This window comes from Cryptomeria japonica, chromosome 7 (genome assembly GCF_030272615.1).
Source record: "Cryptomeria japonica chromosome 7, Sugi_1.0, whole genome shotgun sequence".
NCBI lineage: Eukaryota > Viridiplantae > Streptophyta > Pinopsida > Cupressales > Cupressaceae > Cryptomeria > Cryptomeria japonica.
In genome coordinates, this window is record NC_081411.1 from 94,486,403 (window position 1) to 94,510,222 (window position 23,820).

Below are 23,820 nucleotides of genomic sequence, written 5' to 3' on the forward strand. Positions count from 1 at the left end.
GTCTTAAATATATTATACTAATAAGAAAGTGAAAATAGAAATTCCATACTGTAAGAAATAATATGATTTATACAAAATAATCAGAATTTCATATTTTGATTTATATATTTGAATAATGACATCATAAACAATAAGTTGATTAGATATGTGAACCAATTTCATAAAATAAAAACCACTTGAATTTAATTCAAGGCTAAAATTTCTAATCCCACAAAACAATAATTATTATGGTAAATTGTGTGTATTGAATGGCCTAGAACAAAATGAGGATGGAATATAAATAAAAATGAACCTTCTTGTTGAATAGCCAACATGTTACAACTTATTAGATAGAACATTATTAAATATGATAATAATTGAAAGGAGCTTGTAAATTTTATTATTTTTTTTATTTTGATATTTATTTTTATTGTACAAAATCCATTTGCCATGAGCATTCCCTTTCAATTCATGAAAAGAAATGCTGAAGTTCTCTTGCAGATGAATTTTTATTATAAATAGCTTTGCACATTCCTTCTGGTTTAAGTTTATATAATCAGATTAACCTTCATCTTTACCTTTATTTTTGTGTGGCCATGACATGCTAAGGTCATGCGTGTGACCTAGTCGTTTTAGCTATCTTCAACATATATAAAGTTTTTTCTGTGTTTAGAAACAATATCTTATTGTTGTAGTAGGGTCTTTAGATGCTTGACATTGGTGAGCATGTTTCAATCTCATATCCTTACAATATAAATTAGCAATAGTTAAAAATGTTTTCTACTTTTCTGCAGGAAAAATTTGTAGTCACTAGATAAACACAAAGCCTCCAAAAAATATGATTCTGTGACAGATGATGAGAAATGGAATTCATATGTATAATTTCAATAGCTTGAAACTGTGAAATTTGCAAAATGTGTTTGTACATGGATTACTCTGTAATACATACTGAAGACTGCCTTACAACAAATAGGAAAATTTAGATATTAATCAATTTTAATAAATTTACAAGTTCTAGGAAATGTTTCAGATGTATAGAGAAATTAAGATGTTGTGTTTAAATGAAATCCATGATTTCCATTCTGAAAATTATAGGCTACCTAAAGAAAAATATATATATTTATATAAGAAATTGTACTCTATGGAAACATTTAATCTCTTTGATGTTGGTATGAAAAGAGAGATAGCTATATTAGTAGACGATAAAACTATATGTACATAATCCACCATTAAACATTATAGAGTGCTTTAATTTAATTCTAAAAACTGTTATGTATGACACTTAAATGCTAAGAATGGGTGATACTTTAAGATATTTTTGATAAGTGCCCTAAAATTTTGCTTTGATTGTGACATCATAGGACCAAATTCAAATGTTCTGAATATATCTTACAAAATTATATTATATTGATTCAATATGTTCTACCAAGTGATTGCTTATTGTCACTTTGGAAGAGGATTTGCATTCTGGTTGATTCATTATTTCTTTCTTGATTATTTGCCCCACATTGTTGCACACCTTTAAATACATAATTTGTTACACTAACATGAGAGTATTTTTTTTTAGAGTATTATGCCCAGGAGTATCAATCTCCATGGGTTGTGATCTCTCCTCAGCAAATGGATCAGAGTTCCTAGCCACAACTTCACCTATAGAAAATAAAAAGTTCTGAAAATTTCAATACAATTGTGCTTCTAATTATAAAAATAAAAACTAAAAAAGGATTACAAGTGGCATGGTGCAAAGCACAACTCCACCTTGAACACTATCACTATTCTACTTTGAGCTCTTCAAGACCTTGTAACTTTGAGATACATTTATATGAGGCTGAATGTTGCATAAGAATTCAGTTGCTCTTGTAATATGAAGTGGTTGAGAAACAGTATCTAAAGGAAAATTTGTAGTTGAATCCTCTGACAAACAAGTTGGCCCACCCTGACCAACAATTTTATCACAAAGGGCAACTAGTGCATGATCCATTTGAGAAAGCATGCCAAGAACCTGATTATACGTAAGACAAGGATTAGCAAAGTAAAAAATAAATTCTTACTACTCGACATAAAACATTTGAACTTTAATTATTGTATGTCTCTATTAGCACATTTAACCATACCGCATCCCTTAGTGCCTATGCTCTGCTGACAATTCGAGCTCGATTGTAATCATCACCATTATATGTTTGTTATGCAAAACTAATGATAGTTATTATTAGGAATGAATGGAAAATAATTTTTTGGTCAACCCCATAAAGTTGCTAGGATTATCGGCATGCCCATTCATGCTTACTTTTGCATTGGCCCGAATTAGTTCCACATCTTGAAGGAATGCTAAGCATGTCAAGTAAAACCTATTATCCACACATTGTAGTAAAGTAGTGTTATCCATTGGATTTTGAACTATTGAATAATAGTCAGTAGCAGCTTCATCCATGAGAGGGTAATGGAAGACACTAAACCATTTTTCATATAGAAGTCAACACATTAGATGTGGATACATGTAAGCACTCAAAATTAATTTTTACTTGGTAAATACATCCTCAAGAAATGAACCAAATAATGATTGATGCATCACTACAAAACTTATTGCAGAGATTCTGAGAACATATTTTGAGTTGTTGAATAGCATTTTCCTCTTCTTTTGCCTTGACACGTAGCTTAGTTTCAGTTGGTCCTCTTTCTGCTTTTGGTACCTTTGGAAGTTTAGGATTAGAAACATTCATTTTAGGAGGAATTACCACTTGTTGATAAGGGATAGTAAGAACAACGTCAAACCGTTGCGAGATTAATCTACACCTGTCATCAGAACTTGGTTTTTCTACTTGGTAACTACACCTAAAGAAAAAGAATGTAATCCATTTAGGTCAGCTCTTATTAATCTCTAGCTCCCAGGTTTAATATTAAAGGAGTATGTCCCTTAATCTGCTAGAAAAATAGAGATCTATTGGATTCATTTGCAGAGAAATGCCATTGGTGTCTCATGATTTTACCTTCTATTATACTAAACCAAAATAAAATTTGTAATGCATTCAAGGTGTACCAAATACCATTGAATTCATGTACACTCAAATCAATGAAAACTTCAATTTATACAGAGTCAGAACCTAACGATGTATTTGGTACACAATACTATACAGATTGGATTCACATGCCTAAGCATAATCTTGAACAAACTAAGTAGGAAAAATACAAAAACTAAAACAATGATATCATTGATACATATATATAGTGACGACCAAACAAGAATGGAGCTTCTCCATTCAATTCGTCAGAGGGCAAAGAGGAGGTTGCAAGAAGTAATAAAGGAAGGTCTGATGGTAATTCTTTCAGTATAGCTAGTAGAACAACTCTTGGATAATCGTGGGCCGATGAAGTTCTGTGAAACAAACAAAATCAGATATGTTGTCATTTTAGGAATGTCTAGCAATAAAAACAAAATGATTTCAAATATATCACAAGAAATCCCAAAGGCATAGAACTTCAAAAGTATCAAGTGTGCTAATGTAATTATATACACACCGTCTCCCACCAAATTTCAAGTTGAGCCAGATACAAGATAGAAGGAGAAGTCATCCTTGCTTCTCCCACATTGTGTATTAGTGCTTCCTCAAGGGTTCATGCACTTGTGTCACACAAAGGTGATGGAAGTCCAAGACAATGCACATGGAACCTCTATAATTCATGTAATACTCTAGGGCTAATGTTATCCTAGCAAGAAAAGTACAAATATAGCATCCTTTAGAAATTTAGCTAGCTTACAAGCCATGCAATTCAAAACTTTTAAAAAAAAGACTCATGTTATAGACTTGTAAACATCTATGTAAGCATTTTCTAACCGTACCAAGCCAGTACCCTCTTTCCCACAAAGTAGAAGTTTTGATTTGTCAACAAATGGAATGGAAGAACCATAGGGACATCCAAGTAACTTAGCAAGATTGCGAGAACTATAATTCAGGGAATCCTTTTTATCACCCTTGGCCACTACGTAGAAGATCTTAGAAATATAATCACTGATTATTTTTAGATGTCCTTGTAAGCATGGAGCTATTACTAGAAACATTGGCTCTGATTGTATTGTTGCACCTCTATGGGCAATAGGAGTAATAGTAGACATAGCTTCCAAGAAATCATGCTTCTCTACTTTCATAGAATCCAAATCTATGACAAACTTATCATCACTAGTGTATACTTGAGGATATTTCTTACAAAAAGAATTAATAGCACCTTCTATGCACAAAGCTTTTAAATCAGCACCACAATACCCCAATATCAACAAAATTCATTGTTTCATCAACCTGCAAGGGTTGAATGTTAGCTCCACCTTTTGAACTAGGCTCAGCAGGTTGTGCACCTACACCTCCATAACCAAACATAGCACCTTACTATCCCCATCCAGATGCTACAACTTTCAAACCCCATGTAGTTGTGTTATGCATGTCAAGTCCGTCATAAACCCATTGCTGACCAAAGTTTCTATTTACAACATGCATCCATGATGATGAAGCAACAGGACCCTGATCCATCTCATCCACACGAAGAGAATCATATAAATCATCACTTCTTTCTGCACAATGATTTTTTTCTTCCCTTGAGACACCTCATCTCGCGTCACGTGCATTTTTTATTCCCATTCCTTTATGCATTAATTTAAGTGGTGGAGACTGCAGTCGTTGCTTTTCTTATTTTTCAGAAGGAAACCTACTTGCCTCAGTGCAATTTCAGAGAGAATATCATCTGCTTCCTTCTTGTTCTTTACCCTTCTCACCCTTATGCTTAACTTCTTCTTCTTCATCTTCCTATACTCCATCCCCAACCTCATCTTTATTTCTATCATCTTCCTCCTCTAAGCAAACCTGGTCTTCAGAATCTTGAGAAGAATGTCAAATGGTTGAATTTCAAGGCCCAAGTCCTTATTACCGTGGAAAAGATACAATATCTCTTATCCTCTTCTCTTGCATTGGACTAGACTACTCATCTTGACTAGGTTTATTCTTGTTAGGTCTCGGAGAAAACTGAGAGGGGGAAGGGGGTGAAGTAGTTGTCAAATAAATTCAAAACAAAACAACTTAACCAACTTACTGCTTAATACCGGTGGATAGTTTTATCAAATAATTGTAATACCGGTAAAGATTAATGCATGAAATAAAAAGACAAAGTCATCCACAACACATAACACCAATATTTGTACATGGAAACCCTGTAAGGGGAAAAACCACGGTGGGAAACCTTACCCACAATCAGATGATACTACTATAGATAATAAGTGTATACAAATGAGGTCTGTACATGCAGAAATGCCAAGCACCTAGAGCTCACTGCTCAATCACAAAATAGGAGTCACACTGACAAAAATTGGATGGTTAAATCCAATAAGGATGTACTGCTCAAAATAGCATCTTCATGTGCTGGATTCAGTACCGGTGTAGTTCTGATATGCTTTCACAAAAACCTTGCTTCACCTTCAAAAGATGTTTGCATGTATAGCTCTACTCAATCTCACATATACCTTCACACAATTCCTTTTCACGCTTCCTTACGGATCTTACAAATAAGATCTCATACTTATATCATAACCTAAGCCCAATTTTAGTACGTCGGCTCTACAAGATATTATAATAAAATCATTTTACAAATAAATTAATGCCCAATGCAATAACCGATTCAACATGTCGGCTTAATGCATTTACAACAATAATAAGTCATCTCCATAGCATGCCATGCTAATCTGAAAAAGATAAACCTGCTGGTGTATAACCTGCACCTATTTGCCGGTAACAACAAATATGCAAATATGAATTTACCAATAAATAAATCTCCAAGACAAGGTGTCCACATGATGTCTTCGATATAACCAAGTGTTTTCCATGCCCTTCCAAGTGTCGGTGATCATTATATCCTACTGGTGTACCAGATACCAGTGACTGTGCATAAGTCATTTGCTAGCCGATGGATATTGTTGATTCTCCAAAGTGCTAGAGTTGATAAAGTTTAGTATGTGTTGACATCAATGACAAAACCATACCAAAATAAAAACAATTCTCAACTTTATTAGTAGATGGGCGATATGTTTATCTCTACAACCATTGATACCCAAAGTTATAATATTATACAACAAAGTATTGAGGAACAGAAGTTATATCTTCACAAAAAACAAAAAACAATGGAGATTGGAGAAAATCCTACCATCAGATCTGTGTCTATGAACTATCTATTTCATAATCCTCTAAATTGATAGAATTTGTCCTCTTTCTTGTAGACCATGGAGTGGATGTATGTGACTGTCAGTATAAGCAACTTCAACATTGAAATTTAGTCATGAAACATGCCTACATATTTGACAAGAGCAGCTGAGAACTCTATTAGTTACCTTAACATTCAAGTTCTCTGTTCGATTCGAAGGACTAGTAGTTTTATCCTCCTGAGAAAAGAAATCAAAATAATATAGAGTATGTTACAAGAAAAATGAGAAATCCAGAATAATCTACATAACAAAGTATAGAATGATGGATGTATTGTAATAAACAAAAGTCTCAAGTATCCATGACTCAAAAATCATAGATCAAAAAGAAGGGAAGACATTTTTCAAAGTAAAAATAATTTATTATTTAAATCAGCATACATATTCATCTCTACCAAGTAAAATGTTGAAGAACACTAGCATAATGAAACTAACAAGAAATTAGACTCAGTTTTAAACTTATATAACCAAATTAAAGAGCTTTAGTACTAAAATTGACCAAGTTGCTAGGCATAGAATCTAAGAGTGGTAACAGAATATATAACGCACATATCAGACAACTATTGTAATTCATTAACTTCAATGAACTCCAGCTTGTGGAGGGAACAACTGAAAACCATCTACACCTCTCGTGAACTCGAAAGGTTCATTGGCCTTCCCATTTTGCAATCCATATCTCTAAATTCTAAATAGATTATTAAAAAAATACCTTATCATATATTATAAATGGAAACATGTATATAACTTGCAAAGATCATTAAGTGTTGCCAACATTACTATAGCATATATATGCCTATGACTCTATCATATTGATATATTATCTTTGATCTAAATGCTGCTATAACAAAACAATTTTATGCTCTTACTTGGTGTTGACCTGAATTCTTTTTCTGCATATCTTCTTGATCATTTGATCTTTGATCTTTCCTATATTGTTGTTGAATGATAAGGTTTAGTCAAAACAAATTTACATATTTTGAACATTGAAATCATGATGCAACATTTACCAGTAGAAGGTAAGCCATCAATGGGGCATTTGTTGCATTCACATCATGATCCTACACTTAAGGCTCCTGTGGACAATGGTATTGTTCCTTGACATTAAGCTGCAACACTACTATCCATTTTGAGTACACGTACACAACTTTTCTTAAGTGTTAATCAAAATAAAGTTTATACAGTCTTAATGTTGAAATTATAATTTATAATTTATATTTATATTGAAACTTACACTTGATATGCAATGAACTAGCTTTTTTATCCATGATATGTAATAAACACCTTTTGAGCTCTAAAATATTTTCCTTGAATTCAGTAGTATGTATGTTTTTCAATAATATTTTTTATAAATTTATTTATTCTTCTTAAATAAATAAATTGATTATTCCCTATTCTTCTGAAGGTCTTCAATTAATTAATTCCTCTAAATTCTTATCTTCAAAAAATTTGCCGAGTTTTTGAAATTTGAACTTCTTTGGGTCTACTAAGTGTTTGAAGTTTTTTTGGGTTTGTCAAACTTTTTTCCAATTATATATCTTGCAAAATTCAAGTCCATGGACAACCAAATAACTTCATAGACATCTAAATAGAAAATTAGGAGGACAACTCCTATACTAGATCATCACCAAACAAGATATCAGTTTTTTAAGGTCAACACCAAACAAGACACCATTTTGATGTATGAGAGTACACTAATGCAAGAAATCCACTAGATGATTGTTTTTTCCATTTACGTTATGTTGCTTTGAATTATAAAACCCTCCCCCCTCCCAATTCATAAATAATACCTTAGTTATATTCCATAACAAAATCTAAGCCATTGAAAAAATTAAAACCATCAATGGACCTATAGAGTACAAGTTGGAGCAACCACCAGAGGGCAAGTGTTCAATTCTTGTGGGTTTAGGTCCCCAGTGATAAACCCAAGCAAATTGAAAATTGGATATAGCCAAAATTATACATCCTCTTGGTATTAAAAAAATAAAACAGAAGGGGTTTTCCCATACACTATAACAACATCTAAATATTTGTTCCAAATACATAAGAGTGATAAATCATAAACCCATGCAAATAGAAAAACCCTTATGATGCAAGGAAACATCCTTTGGCAAAAGAGACTTTTTTCATTGTACAACGTGTGCATTTTTGCATACATAAAAAATATATATTCAATTACCTTAAAAATATGAGGAGAAATATGGTGACAGATTGGGGCAAACTAAAAAATTGCACACAACAAGTGAAAGACCATCTCAGGAACAAAACCAATAATTTCTCTACATGTCACTTGTTGGATTTGCTAGCTACAATAAAAACAGAGATGTATTGTAACAGATTGACTTACTTACACTTAATAAGTTACATTGTGTAGATTAGGTTTGGGCTACGGCATTTCAGCGAGGCAGGAAGCCGATACAAGGCACCTTTTCTTGAGCTTGGGACTATGGCCATGCTTATGATTGTCAAGATACATCTATAGGTTGTGTTTGAGATTTTGCCTCCTGTGTAGGGCTCTCTTTTGTGAATTCTTCTTCTTCTTCTATTTCTGTTTCTGTCACTCCCCAGTCCCCACTGCATTTTGTGGTTGAAGGGGAGGTTGACTGTTTTCCATCCATAGCTCATACAAAACAAAGCAAAACAAAGCAACTACAGACAACGACCTTTTTTCCTTTTTTTCTCTTTGTTCTTGTTAAGACATAACATCTAACCCTTTATATTATTCCATGAAAAAGGCAGGAAAGAAGCCAGTTTCTTACATTAATTACCGAATACCTGGACAACCTCGTACTATTATTGAATTCATTTAATTTTCATTGTTAATCTAATAATATTTATTTCTTTATAAATCTACAGGAAGGTAGGTGCTTCTTATTATTATTAATTTTAATATTAAGAGTATAAAAATGTTTAAAATATATATGATTAATATATAATTTTATATATTTTAATTTCCAAATATTTTACTTTAAAATCTTAAGAATTATCATTTTTTATTATATATATATAAGTTTAGACTATTTTATTTACTTGAGAATCATCACATTTAGAAGGTTATATAATTTTTTCTAATATTATTGTATATATTATATTAATTCTCTTCGTACATGGAGAAAAATGAATAAAACTAGTTTCACAGTTGAATGGGTTAGAGAGGGAGAAAATAATTTAAATGGGGAGGCCATCTTTATGGTAAGTTAAAGGGGATAAAAAGTTAATGTGGAAATCTTAGATGAGATTACTAACATATGTATTTCATAAGAATTCGTTGACTCTAATCTAGGAAGAAAGCTATTATTGCTAAATTGTATGTATATGGTATCTATGGAATATAATCTAGTACATGGATAGAGCAAAAATGGATGGGTCTAAATTTGGAGGTGATTTGATTGGTATGAGTTTTTTATATATAGTCTTTTAGTTGGAATTTGAGAAAGATAATGTGTTTAAGGGAGGGCCTTGGTTTATGTAGAAGGTGAATCTATAAGTCATAGTATGGTTTTTAATCTTTGACTCACAAAACAAATTGAAGAGATGTGCTTATTTAAAAATCTTAACATCAAATTACAATGTTGAGATCTCTAAATGATTAGAGTTCCTAGCCACAACTTCACCTATAGAAAATAAAAAGTTATGAGAATTTCAATACAATTGTGCTTCTAATTCTAAATATATAAAATAAAAAAGGATTACAAGTGGCATGGTCCAAAGCACAACTCCACCTTGATTAGGATCACTATTATGCTTTGAGCTCTTCAAGACCTTGTAAATTTTAGATACATTTATATCAGGTTGAATGTTGTGTAAGAATTCAGTTGCTCTTGTAATATGAAGTGGTTGAGCAATAGGATCTGAAGGAAAATTTGTAGTTGAATCCTCTGACAAACAAGTTGGCCCACCCTGACCAGCAATTTTATAACAAAAGGCAACTAGTGCATGATCCATTTGAGAAAGAATGCCAAGAACCTGATTATACGTAAGACAAGGATTAGGAAAGTGAAAAATAAATGCTTACTACTTGACATAAAACATTTGAACTTCAATTACTGTATGTTTCTATTAGCACATTTAACCATGCCGCATCCCTTAGTGCCTATGCTCTGCAGACAATTCGAGCTTGATTGTAATCATCACCATTATATATTTGTGATGCAAAACTAATGATAGTTATTATTAGGAATGAATGGAAAATAATTTTTTGGTCAACCCCATAAAGTTGCTAGAATTATAGGCATGTCCATTCATGCTTGCTTTTGCATTGGCTCGAATTAGTTCCACATCTTGAAGGAATGCTAAGCATGTCAAGTAAAACCTATTATCCACACATTGTAGTAAAGTAGTGTTATCCATTGGATTTTGAACTATTGAATAATAGTTAGTAGTGGCTTCATCCATGAGAGGGTAATGGAAGACACTGAACCATTTTTTATATAGAAGTCAACACATTAGATGTGGATACATGTAAGCACTCAAAATTAATTTTTACTTGGTAAATACATCCTCAAGAAATGAACCATATAATGATTGATGCATCACTACAAAACTTATTGCAAACATTCCGAGAACATATTCTGAGTTGTTGAATAGCATTTTCCTCTTCTTTTGCCTTGACACGTAGCTCAATTTCAGTTGGTCCTCTTGCTGCTTTTGGTACCTTTGGAAGTTTAGGATTAGAAACATTCTTTTTAGGAGGAATTACCACTTGTTGATAAGGGATAGTAAGAACAACGTCAAACCATTGCGAAAAAGAATGTAATCCATTTAGGTCATCTGTTATTAATCTCTGGCTCCCAGGTTTAATATTAAAGGAGTCTGTGACTTAATCTGATAGAAAAACCAGGATCTATTGGATTCATTTGCGGAGAAATGCCATTTGTGTCCCATGATTTTACCTTCTATTATACTGAACCAAAATAAAATTTGTAATCCATTCAAGGTGTACCAGATACCACTGAATTCACGTACACTCAATTCAATGAAAAATTCAATTTATACAGAGTCGGAACCTAACGATGTATCTGGTACACAATACTATACAAATTGGATTCACATGCCTAAGCAGGAAAAATACAAAAACTAAAACAATGATATCATTGATACATATATAGTGATGACCAAATAAGAATGGAGCTTCTCCATTCAATTCATCAGAGGGCAAAGAGGAGGTTGCAAAAAGTAATAAAGGAAGGTCTATTGGTAATTCTTCCAGTATAGCTAGTAGAACAACTCTTAGATAATCGTGGGCCTATCAAGCTCCGTGAAACAAACAAAATCAGATATGTTGTCATTTTAGGAATCTCTAGCAATAAAAACAAAATGATTTCAAATATATCACAGGAAATCCCAAAGGCATAGAACTTTAAAAGTATCAATTGTGCTAATGTAATTATATACACACCATCTCCCACCAAATTTCAAGTTGAGCCAGATATAAGATAGAAGGAGTAGTCATCCTTGCTTCTCCCACAATGTGTATTAGTGCTTCCTCAAGGGTTTGTGCACTTGTGTCACACAAAGGTGATGGAAGTCCAAGACAATGCACATGGAATCTCTCTAATTCATGTAATACTCTAGGGCTAATATTATCCTAGCAAGAAAAGTATAAATATAGCATCGTTTAGAAATTTAGCTAGCTTACAAGCCATGCAATTCAAAACTTTTTAAAAAAAGAATCATGTTATAGACGTGTAAACATGTATGTAAGCATTTTCTAACTGTACCAAGCCAGTACCCTCCTTCCCACAAAGTAGAAGTTTTGGTTTGTAAACAAACGGAATGGAAGAACCATAGGGACATCCAAGTAACTTGGCGAGATTACGAGAACTGTAATTTAGCGAATCTTTTTTATCACCCTTGGCGACTACATAGAAGATCTCAGAAATATAATCACTGATTATTTTTAGATGTCCTTGTAAGCATGGAGCTATTACTAGGGACACTGGCCTTGACTGTATTTTTGCACCTCTATGGGCAGCAGGAGTAATTTTAGACATAGCTTCCAAGAAATCATGCTTCTCTACTTTCATAGAATCCAAATCTATGACAAACTTATCATCACTAGTGTATACTTGAGGATATTTCTTACAAAAAGAATTAATAGCACCTTCTGTGCACAAAACTTTTAAATCAGCACCACAATACCCCAATATCAACAAAATTCATTATTTCATCAACCCAGAAAGGGTTGAATGTCAGCTCCACCTTTTGAACTAGGCTCAGTAGGTTGTGCACCTACACCTCCATAACCAAACATAGCACCTTACTGTCCCCATCTAGATGCTACAACTTTCAAACCCCATGTAGTTGTGTTATGCATGTCAAGTCCATTATAAACCGATTGCTGACCAAAGTTTCTATTTACAACATGCATCCATGATGATGAACCAACAGGACCCTGATCCATCTCATCCACAAGAAGAAAAACATCTGAATCATCAATTCTTTCTGCACGACGATTTTTTTCTTCCCTTGAGACACCTCATCTCGCATCATGTGCTTTTTTTATTCCCATTCCTTTATGCAGTAATTTAAGTGGTGGAGACTGCAGTCATTGCTTTTCTTCTTTTTCAGAAGGAAACCTACTCGCCTCAGTGCGATTTCAGAGAGAATATCGTCTGCTTCCTTCTTGTTCTTTACCCTTCTCACCCTTATGCTCAACTTCTTCTTCTTCTTCATCTTACTCTCCTCCATCCCCAACCTCATCTTTATTTCTATCATCTTCCTCCTCTAAGAAAACCTGGTCTTCAAAATCTTGAGAAGAATGTCAGATGGTTGAATTTCGAGGCCCAAGTCCTTCTAATCGTGGAAAAGATATAATATCTCTTATCCTCTTCTCTTGCATTGGACTAGACTGCTCATCCTGACTAGGGTTATTCTTGTTAGGTCTCGAAGACAACTGAGAGGGAGGGGGGGTGAATCATTTGTCAAATAAATTCAAAACAAAATAACTTAACTAACTTACTGCTTAATACTGGTGAACCAATCTTTTATACTGGTGGACAGTTTTATCAAATAATTATAATACCGGTAAAGATTAATGCATAAAATAAAAAGACAAAGTCATCCACAACACATAACACCAATATTTGTACATGGAAACCCTGTAAGGGGAAAAACCATGGTGGGAAACCTTACCCATAATTAGATGATACTACTGCAGATAGTAAGTGTATACAAATGGGGTCTACACATGGAGAAAGGCCAAGGGCCTAGAGCTCACTACTCAATCACAAAATAGGAGTCGCATTGACTACAATTGGATGGTTAAATCCAATAAGGATGTATTGCTCAAAATAGCATCTTCATATGTTGGATTCAGTACCGGTGTAGTTCTGATATGCTTTCACAAAAACCTTGCTTCACCTTTAAAAGATGTTTGCATGTATAGCTCTGCTCAATCTCACATATACCTTCACACAATTCCTTTTCACGCTTCCTTACCAATCTTACAAATAAGATCTTATATTGATATCATAACCTAAGACCAATTTTAGTAGGTCGGCTCTACAAGATATTACAATAAAATCATTTTACAAATAAATTAATGCTCGATGCAATAACCGATTCAACATGTCACCTTAATGCATTTACAACAATAATAAGTCATCTCCATAGCATGCCATGTTGATCTGGAAAAGATAAACTTGCTGGTGTATAACCTGGACCAATTTGCCGGTAACAATAAATATGCAAATACAATTATACCAATAAACAAATCTCCAAGACAAGGTGTCCACACAATGTCTTTAACATAACCAAGTGTTTTCCATTACCTTCCAAGTGCCAGTGATCATTATATCCTATCGGTGTACCAGATACCGGTGACTGTGCATAAGTCATTTGCTAGCCGGTGAATATTGTTGATTCTCCAAAGTGCTAGAGTTGATAAAGTTTAGTAGGTGTTGACATCAATAACAAAACCATACCAAAATACCAACAATTCTCAAGTTTATTAGTAGATGGGTGATATGTTTGTTTCTACAACCATTGATACCCAAACTTATAATATTATACAACAAAGTATTGAGCAACAGAAGTTATATCTTCACAAAAACAAAAAGCAATGGAGATTGGAGAAAATCCTACCATCAGATCTGCATCCTCTGTGTCTGTGAACTATCTATTTCATAATCCTCTAAATTGACAGAATTTGTCCTCTTTCTTGTAGAACAACATGGAGTGGATGTATCTGACTGTCAGTCTAAGAAAATTCAACATACAAATTTAGTCATGAAAGATGCCTACATATTTGACAAGAGCAGCTAAGAACTCTATTGGTTACCTACACGTTCAAGTTCTTTGTTCGATTCAAAGGACCAGTTGTTTTATGCACCTAAGAAAAGAAATCAAAATAATATAGAGTATTTTACAAGAAAAATGAGAAATCGAGAATGATCTACATAACAAAGTATAGAATGATGGATGTATTGTAATAAACAAAAGTCTCAAGTATCCATGACTCAAAAAGCACATATCACTGAGAAGGGAAGACATTTTTCAAAGTTAAAATAATTTATTATTTAAATACGCATACATATTCATCTCTACAAAGTAAAATGTTGAAGAACACTAGCATACTGAAACTAACAAGAAATTAGACTCAGTTTTAAATTTATATAAGCAAATTATAGAGCTTTAGTGCTAAACTTGACTAAGTTGCTAGGCATAGAATCTAAGAGTGGTAACAGAATATATAAAGCACATACCAGACAACTGTTGTAATTCATTAACTTCAATGAACTCCAACTTGTGGAGGAACTGCTGAAAACCATCTTCACCTCTCGTGAACTTGAAAGGTTGATTGGCCTTCCCATTTTGCAATCCATATCTCTAAATTCCAAATAGATTATTAAAAAAATACCTTATCATATATTATAAATAGAAACATGTATATAACTTGCAAAGATCATTAAGTGTTGCCAACATTACTGTAGCATATATATGCCTATGATTCTATCATATTGATATATTTATCTTTGATCTAAATGCTGCTATAACAAAATAATTTTATGCTCTTACTTGGTGCTGACCTTAGTTCTTTTTCTGCATATATTCTTGATCATTTGATCTTTGATCTTTCCTATATTGTTGTTGAATGATAAGGTTTAGTCAAAACAAATTTATATATTTTAAAAATTGAAATCATGATGCAGCATTTACGAGCAGAAGTCAAGCCATCAATGGGGCATTCATTGCATTCACATCATGATCCTATGCTTAAGACTCCTATGGACAATGTTATTGTTCCTTGACATTAAACTGCAACACTACTATCCATTTTGAGTACACCCACACAACTTTTCTTAAGCGTTAATCAAAATAAAGTTTATACAATCTTAGTGTTGAAATTATAATTTGTAATTTATATTTATATTGAAACTTAAACTTGATATGCAATGAACTACCTTTTCTATCCATGATATGTAATGAACACCTTTTGAGCTCTACAATATTTTCCTTGAATTTAGTAGCATGTATGTTTTTCAATAATATTTTTTATAAATTTATTTATTCTTCTTAAATAAATAAATTGATTATTCCCTATTCTTCTAAAGGTCTTCAATTAATTAATTCCTCTAAATTCTTATCTTCAGAAAATTTGCTGAGTTTTTGAAATTTGAACTTCTTTGGGTCTGCTAAGTCTTTGAAGTTTTTTTGGGTTTGTCAAACTTTTTTCCAGTTATATATCTTGCAAAATTCAAGTTCATGGACAATCAAATAACTTCATAGACATCTAAATAGAAAATTAGGAGGACAACTCCTATACTAGATCAGCACCAAACAAGATATCAGTTTTTTAAGGTCAACACCAAACAAGACACCATTTTGATGTATGAGAGTACACTAATGCAAGAGATCCACTAGATGATTGTTTTTTCCATTTACGTTATGTTTCTTTGAACTATATAACCCTTCCCCCTTCAAATTCATAAATAAGACCTCAGTTGTATTCCATAACAAAATCTAAGCCATTGAAAAAATTAAAACCATCAACGGACCTATAAAGTACAAGTTGGAGCAATCACTAGAAGGCAAGTATTCAATTCTTTTGGGTTTAGGTCCTTGGTGATAAACCCAAGAAAATTGAAAATTGGATATAGCCAAAATTATATATGCTCTTGTTATTAAAAAAATAAAACAGAAGGGGCTTTCGCATACACTATAACAACATCTAAATATTTGTTCCAAATACATAAGAGTGATAAATCATAAACCCATACAAATAGAAAAAAGCTTATGATACAAGGAAACATCCTTTGGCAAAAGAGACTTTTTTCATTCTAAAATGCGTGCATTTTCGCATACATAAAAAAAAATACAATTACCATAAAAATATGAGGAGAAATATGGTGACAGATCGGGGCAACCTAAAACATTACACACAAGGAGTGAAAGTCCATCTCAAGAACAAAACCAACTATTTCTCTACACATCACTTGTTGGATTTTCCAGCCGCAAAAAAAACAGAGACGCATTGTAACAGATTGACTTACTTACACTTAATAAGTTGCATTGTGTAGATTAGGTTTGGGTTGTGGCATTTCAGTGATGCAAGAAGCCGATACAAGGCACCTTTTCTTGAGCTTGGGACTATGGTCATGCTTATGATTGTCATGATACATCTACAGGTTGTGGTTGAGATTTTGTCTCCTACGTAGGGCTCTCTTTTGTGAATTCTTCTTCTTCTACTATTTCTATTTCTGTCACTCCATAGTCCCCATTGCATTTTGCAGTCGAAGGGGAGGTTGGTGCTTTTCCATCCATAGCTCATACAAAACAAAGCAAAATAAAGCAACTACAGACAACGAGCTTTTTTCCTTTTTTTTTTCTTTATTCTTGTTAAGACATAACCTCTAACCCTTTATATTATTCCACGAAAAAGGCAGGAAAGAAGCCAGTTTCTTACATTAATTACCGAATACCTGGACAACCTCATACTATTATTGAATTCAATTAATTTTCTTTGTTAATCTAATAATATTTATCTCATTATAAATCTATAGGAAGGTGGGTGCTTCTTATTATTATTAATTTTAATATTAAGATTATAAAAATGTTTAAAATATATATGATTAATATATAATTTTATATATTTTAATTTTCAAATATTTTACTTTAAAATCTTAAGAATTATCATTTTTTATTATATATATATAAGTTTAGATTATTTTATTTACTTCAGAATCATTGCATTTAGAATTTTATATAATTTTTTATAATATTATTGTATATATTATATTAATTCTCTTCATACATGGAGAAAAATGAATAAAACTAGTTTTACAGTTGAATGGGTTAGAGAGGGAGAAAATAATTTAAATGGGGAGGCCACCTTTATGGTAAGTTAAAGGGGATAAAAAGTTAATGTGGAAAACGGTTGGTAATGTTAATGTGGAAATCTTAGATGAGATCACTAACATATGTATTTCATAAGAATTCATTGACTCTAATCTAGGAAGAAAGCTATTATTGCTAAATTGTATGTATATGGTATCTATGGAATATAATCTAGTACATGGATAGAGTAAAAATGGATGGGTCTAAATTTGGAGGTGATTTTCTTGGTATGAGTTTTTTATATATAGTCTTTTAGTTGGAATTTAAGAAAGATAATGTGTTTAAGGGAGGGCCTTGGTTTATGTAGAAGGTGAATCTATAAGTCATAGTATGGTTTTTAATCTTTGACTCACACAACAAATTGAAGAGATGTGCTTATTTAAAAATCTTAACATCAAATTACAATGTTGAGATTTCTAAATTATCAGATATATTAATAACTTCAAAACTACAAATTTGAGAACAATCCTCATAATAGCAAAAAATAGATAAATCATGCCAACCCATGAACCAAACAAAATCACATTCGTAACATGAATTAGGAAGAAAAAATTAAAATTGATCACGATAAATCAACTACAAAATATCCTTCTATTTATTGAAAGGCAAAGAGCCCAAAAATGATACACATTCAAAATGACTTATTGATCATTATGAACTCAAGTAAGATAACCCTGAAATAATATATCATTAAATATAAGTGAGATTATTGAGATAAATATGATTCACATAGAAAATAAGTCATAAAAATATAAATTTACATAATCACATGAAATCTACATATATTCTAGCATCTCATTAAAACTCTACATTACAATTAAAATCTATTTATATTAAGGTGCACCAAAATAAGTTTAAAATATTCATTAATGTGATACATGTGTCATCAGAACCTGATTTTTCTACTTGGTAACTACACATAAAGAAAAAGAATGTAATCCATTTAGGTCAGCTCTTATTAACCTCTAGTGCATAGGTTTAATATAAAAGGAGTCTGTGACTTAATCTGCTAGAAAAACTTGAACCTATTGGATTCATTTGCGGGGAAATGCCATTGGTGTCTCAGGATTTTACCTTCTATTATACTGAACCAAAATAATTTTTTTAATGAATTCAAGGTGTACCAAATACCATCGAATTCATGTACACTCAATTCAATGAAAAATTCAATTTACACAGAGTTAGCAGCTAACGAGGTACCTGGTAGACAATACTATACAGAATGGATTCACATGCCTAAGCATAATCTTGAACAAACTAAGGAGGAAAATACAAAAACTTAAATAATGATGTCATTGATACATAGATATAGCAATGAACAAACAAGGATGTAGCTTCTCCATCCAATTATTCAAAGGGCAGAGAGGAGGTTTCAAGAAGTAATAAAGGAAGGTCTGATGGCAATTCTTCCAGTATAGCTAGTAGAACAACTCTTAGATGATCGTAGGCCTATGAAGCTTAGTGAAACAAACAAAATCAGATATGTAGTCATTTTAGGAAGCTCTAGCAATAAAAACAAAATGATTTTAAATACATCACAGGAAATCCCAAAGGCATAGAACTTTAAAAGTATCAATTGTACTAGTGTAATGATATACACATCGTCTCCCACTAAAGTTGAAGTTGACGCAGATACAAGATAGAAGGAGTAGTGATCCTTGCTTCTCCCACAATGTGTACTAGTTCTTCCTCAGGGGTCCATGCACTTGGGTCAGACAAAAGTGATTGAAGTCCAAGACAATGCATAGGGAACATCTCTAATTCATGTAAAACTACAGGGCCAATGTGATCCTTGCAAGAAAAGTACAAATATAGCATCCTTTAGAAATTTAGCTAGCTTCCAAGCCAGCAAATTCAAAAGTTAAAAAGACAGACTCATTTTATAGATGTGTAAACATCTATGAAAGAATTTTCTAACCGTACCAAGCCAACACCCTACTTCCCACAAAGTAGAACTCTTGGTCTATAAACAAATGGAATGGAAGAACCATAGGGAAATCCAAGTAACTTGGCAAGATTGCGAGAACTATCATTCAGTGAATCTTTTTTTATCACCCTTGGCCACTACGTAGAAGATCTTAGAAATATAATCACTGATTATTGTTAGATGTCCTTGTAAGCATGGAGACTAGGGACAATGGCCTTAATTATACTATTGCACCTCTATGGGCAGCAGGAGTAATAGTAGAAATAGCTTCCAAGAAATCATGCTTCTCTACTTTCACAGAATCCAAATCTATGACAAACTTATCATCACTAGTGTATACTTGAGGATATTTCTCACGGAAAGCATTAATTGTAGCTTCTGTGCACAAAGCTTTTAAATCAGCACCACAATACCCCACAAAAGTTGCTAATAATTCCATTCTTAATTCCTCTTATAAAGGATTCTTCCACCTTCTTGTGTGGATCTTTAATATCTCAGCTCGTGGTTTATGATCGAGTAAGGAAAATATAAATTCACGTTCAAACTGACCAGGCCAGTGAAGAGCTTCATCAATAGCATCACTCCTATTTGTCGCTCCAATAAGCACTACTTGACCTCTAGAGTCTACACCATCCATTAGAGAAAGAAGTGTAGATACAATAGAATTGTGAATTTTTTCTTGTTTACTAGACCTCACTGGGGCAAGACCATCTATTTCATCAAAACATATTATGGATGGTTGGTTCCTTTGCACTTCTTCAAAAAGTAATTTTAGCTGCCACTCAGCTTCCCCAACCCACTTGTTGAGCACAACAACTCCCTTTTGCATGTAAAAGTTTACTTTTTGTCCCACCTTGGAAGTTGCACATGCTAAACCCCTTGCAATCAATGTTTTTCTAGTTCTTGGAGAACCACACAATAAGACTCCCATTGGAGGAGAGATGTGATAATTTGCAAAGAAATCGGGATAGAGAAGAGGGAAAAAAAACATTTCTTTCAATGCATCAATGTGGTCAGAAAGCCCTCCAATATCATCAAAACTCACTATTTCATCAACCTACAAGGGTTGAATGCCAGCTCCCCCTTTTGAACTAGGCTCAACAGGTTGTGAACCTACACCTCCATAACCAAATGTATCACCTTGGTGTCCCCATATAGATGGTGCAACTTTCAAACCCCATGCAGTTGCGTTATGCATGTCAAGTCCACCACAAACCCATTGCTAACCAAAGTTTCTATTTCCCACATGCATCCATGATAATGAACCAGCAAGACACTAATCCATCTTATCCACAAGAAGAGAATCATATGAATCATCACTTCATTGTGCATGATGATGTTTTTTCACCCTTGAGACACCTCGTCTCGTGTCCCATGCATTTTTTATTTCCATTCCTTTATGAAGTACTTTACATGGTGGAGACTATAGTTGTTGCTTTTCTTCTTTTTCAGGAGAAAACCTCCTCACCTCAGTGTGATTTTAGAGAGCATACCGTCTCCTTCCTTCTTGTTCTTTACCCTCCTCACCCTTTTCGTCTACTTCGTCTTCCTTCTATAATCAAATCTGCATCCTCTGTGTCTGTATTATCTGTTTCATAATCCTCTAAATTGACAGAATTTATCCTCTTTCTTGTAGAATGACGTGGAGTGGACGTATGTGACTGCCAGTATAAACAACTTCATCATACAAATTTAATCATGAAAGATGCCTACATATTTGAAAAGAATAACTGAGAACTCTATGAGTTACCTGCACGTTCATGTTCTCTATCTGATTCGAAGGACCAACAGTTTTATGAACATGAGAAAAGAAATCAAAATAATATAGAGGTTTTTACAAGAAAAATGAGAAGTCCATAATGATCTACATAATAAAGAATAGAATGATGGATGTATTGTAATAAACAAAAGTCTCAAGTATCCAAGACTCAAAAAGCACAGATCACTGAGAAGGGAAGAAAATTTTCAAAGTAAAAATGATTTATTATTTAAATCAGTATGCATATTCATCTCTGCCAAGTAAAATGTTGAAGAACACTAGCATATTGAAGCTAAGAAGAAATTAGACTCGATTTAAAACTTACATAAGAAAATTATAGAGCTTTAGTACTAAACTTGACTAAGTTGCTAAGCATAGAATCTAAGACTAGTAATAGAAAATATAAATCGCATATCAGACAACTGTTGTAATTCATTAACTTCAATGAACTGCAACTTGCAGAGGGAACCATTGAAAACCATCTTCACCTCTCGTGAAATTGAAAGGTTGATCGGCCTTCCTATTTTGCAATCCATATCTCTAAATTCCAAATAGATTATTAAACAAATACCTTATCATATATTATAAATGGAAATATGTATATAACCTGCAAACATCATTAAGTGTTGCCAACATTACTATAGCATATATATGCTTATAATTCTACCATATTCATAGATTTATCTTTGATCTAAATGTTGCTATAACAAAATATGTGTATGCTCTTACCTAGTTCTAACCTTTATTCTTTTTCTACATATCTTCTTGATCATTTGATCTTTGATCTTTCCTACATTGTTGTTGAATGATCAAGTTTAGTCAAAACAAATTTATAGATTTTAAACATTGAAATTATGATCCAGCATTTATGAGAAGGAGGCAAGCAATCAATGGGGCATTCATTGCATTCACATCATGATCCTATGCTTAAGACTCTTGTGCACAATGATATTGTTCCTTGTAATCAAGCTGCAACACTACCATCCATTTTGAGTACACCCACAAAGCTTTTCTTAAGCTTTAATCAGAATAAACTTTATACATTATAAACGTTGAAATTATAATTTGTAATTTTTATTTATATTGAAACTTAAACTTGATATGCAATGAACTAGCTTTTTTATCCATGATGTGTAATGAACACCTTTTGAGCTTTACAATATTTTCCTTGAATTCAATACTATGCATGTTTTTCAATAATATTTTTATAAATTTATTTATTCTTCTTAAATAAATAAATTGATTATTCCCTATTCTTCTAAAGGTCTTCAATTAATTAATTCCAATAAATTATTATCTTCATAAAATTTGGTGAGTTTTTGAAATTTGAACTTCTTTGGGTCTGCTACTAAGCAAACCAGCAGCTTAGTGACATATAAGTAATAGGGCAAAATGCACTGGATTCTACCCAAACTAAAATCTGCACCCAATTCAAAACAAATAGCCAAGATCATTTTCTTCATTCTTATTCATTATTCCAGACTTTGACCTTGGATGTTAAGGAGGACATTCCCTTGATTCTATAAGAATTTCCTCACCAATATCTTTCATTTGGAACCACTATCTAGGGACATTAGGGGCAAATTCACAAGTAGATATATAATCCAAGAAATTATAATAATTTCCAGCACTAATAAAGAATTTGGTTTACATTTATATGATTTCTTTCTTCATTTGGCTACAAAAACTGCATTGGTGGCAATAGTATTGACATGTCTTTACAATAAGTGTTCATTAACTATGATATCAACTGAAGAATTAAGAATATTCTACCCTATCTAAGGCTGAAAATATGTTATATATCTTGCAAACTTAAATTTCATGGACAATCAGATAACTTCAGAGACATCTAAACAAAAAATTAGGAAGACAACTCCTATACTATATCACCACCAAACAAGATATCAGTTTTTTAAGGTCACCACCAAACAAGACACCATTTTGATGTATGAGAGTACACTAATGCAAGAAATCCACTAGATGATTGTTTTTTCCATTTATCTTATGCTGCTTTGAACTATACAACCCTACCCCTCCAAATTCATAAATAAGACCTTAGTAATATTCCATAACAAAACCTAAGCCATTGCAAAAATTAAAACCCTCAACTGAATTGTAGAGTACAAGTTCGACCAATCACGAAAAGGCAAGTGTTCAATTCTTGTGGGTTTAGGTCCTCGATGATAAACCCAAGCGAATTGAAAATTGGATACAGCTAGAATTATACATCCTCTTGGTATTAAAAAAAAAAATAGAAGGGGTTTTTGCATACACTATAACAACATCTAAATCTGAGTTCCAAATACATAAGATTGATAAATCATAAACCTATACAAATAGAAAAAAGCTTGTGAAATAAGGAAACATCCTTTGGCAAAAGAGACTTTTTTCATTCTAAACCACGTGCATTTTTGCATACATTAAAATAATATATACAATTACCATAAAAATACGAGGAGAAATATGGCACGGCGAACCGGGGCAGACTAAAACATTGCACACAAGGATTGAACCACCATATCAGGAACAAAACCAATTATTTCTCTACGCGTCACTTGTTGGATTTGCTAGCCACGATAAAAACAG

At 32.8% G+C, this 23,820-nt stretch overlaps 2 pseudogenes; both read right to left on the reverse strand.

The window, feature by feature from the left end:
* Positions 1-1,516: 1,516 nt before the first annotated feature.
* LOC131856469 (ATPase family AAA domain-containing protein At1g05910-like) lies at positions 1,517-4,246 on the reverse strand (annotated as a pseudogene).
* Positions 4,247-4,358: 112 nt separating this feature from the next.
* LOC131856470 (ATPase family AAA domain-containing protein At1g05910-like) lies at positions 4,359-21,237 on the reverse strand (annotated as a pseudogene).
* Between the last annotated feature and the right edge of the window lie 2,583 nt (positions 21,238-23,820).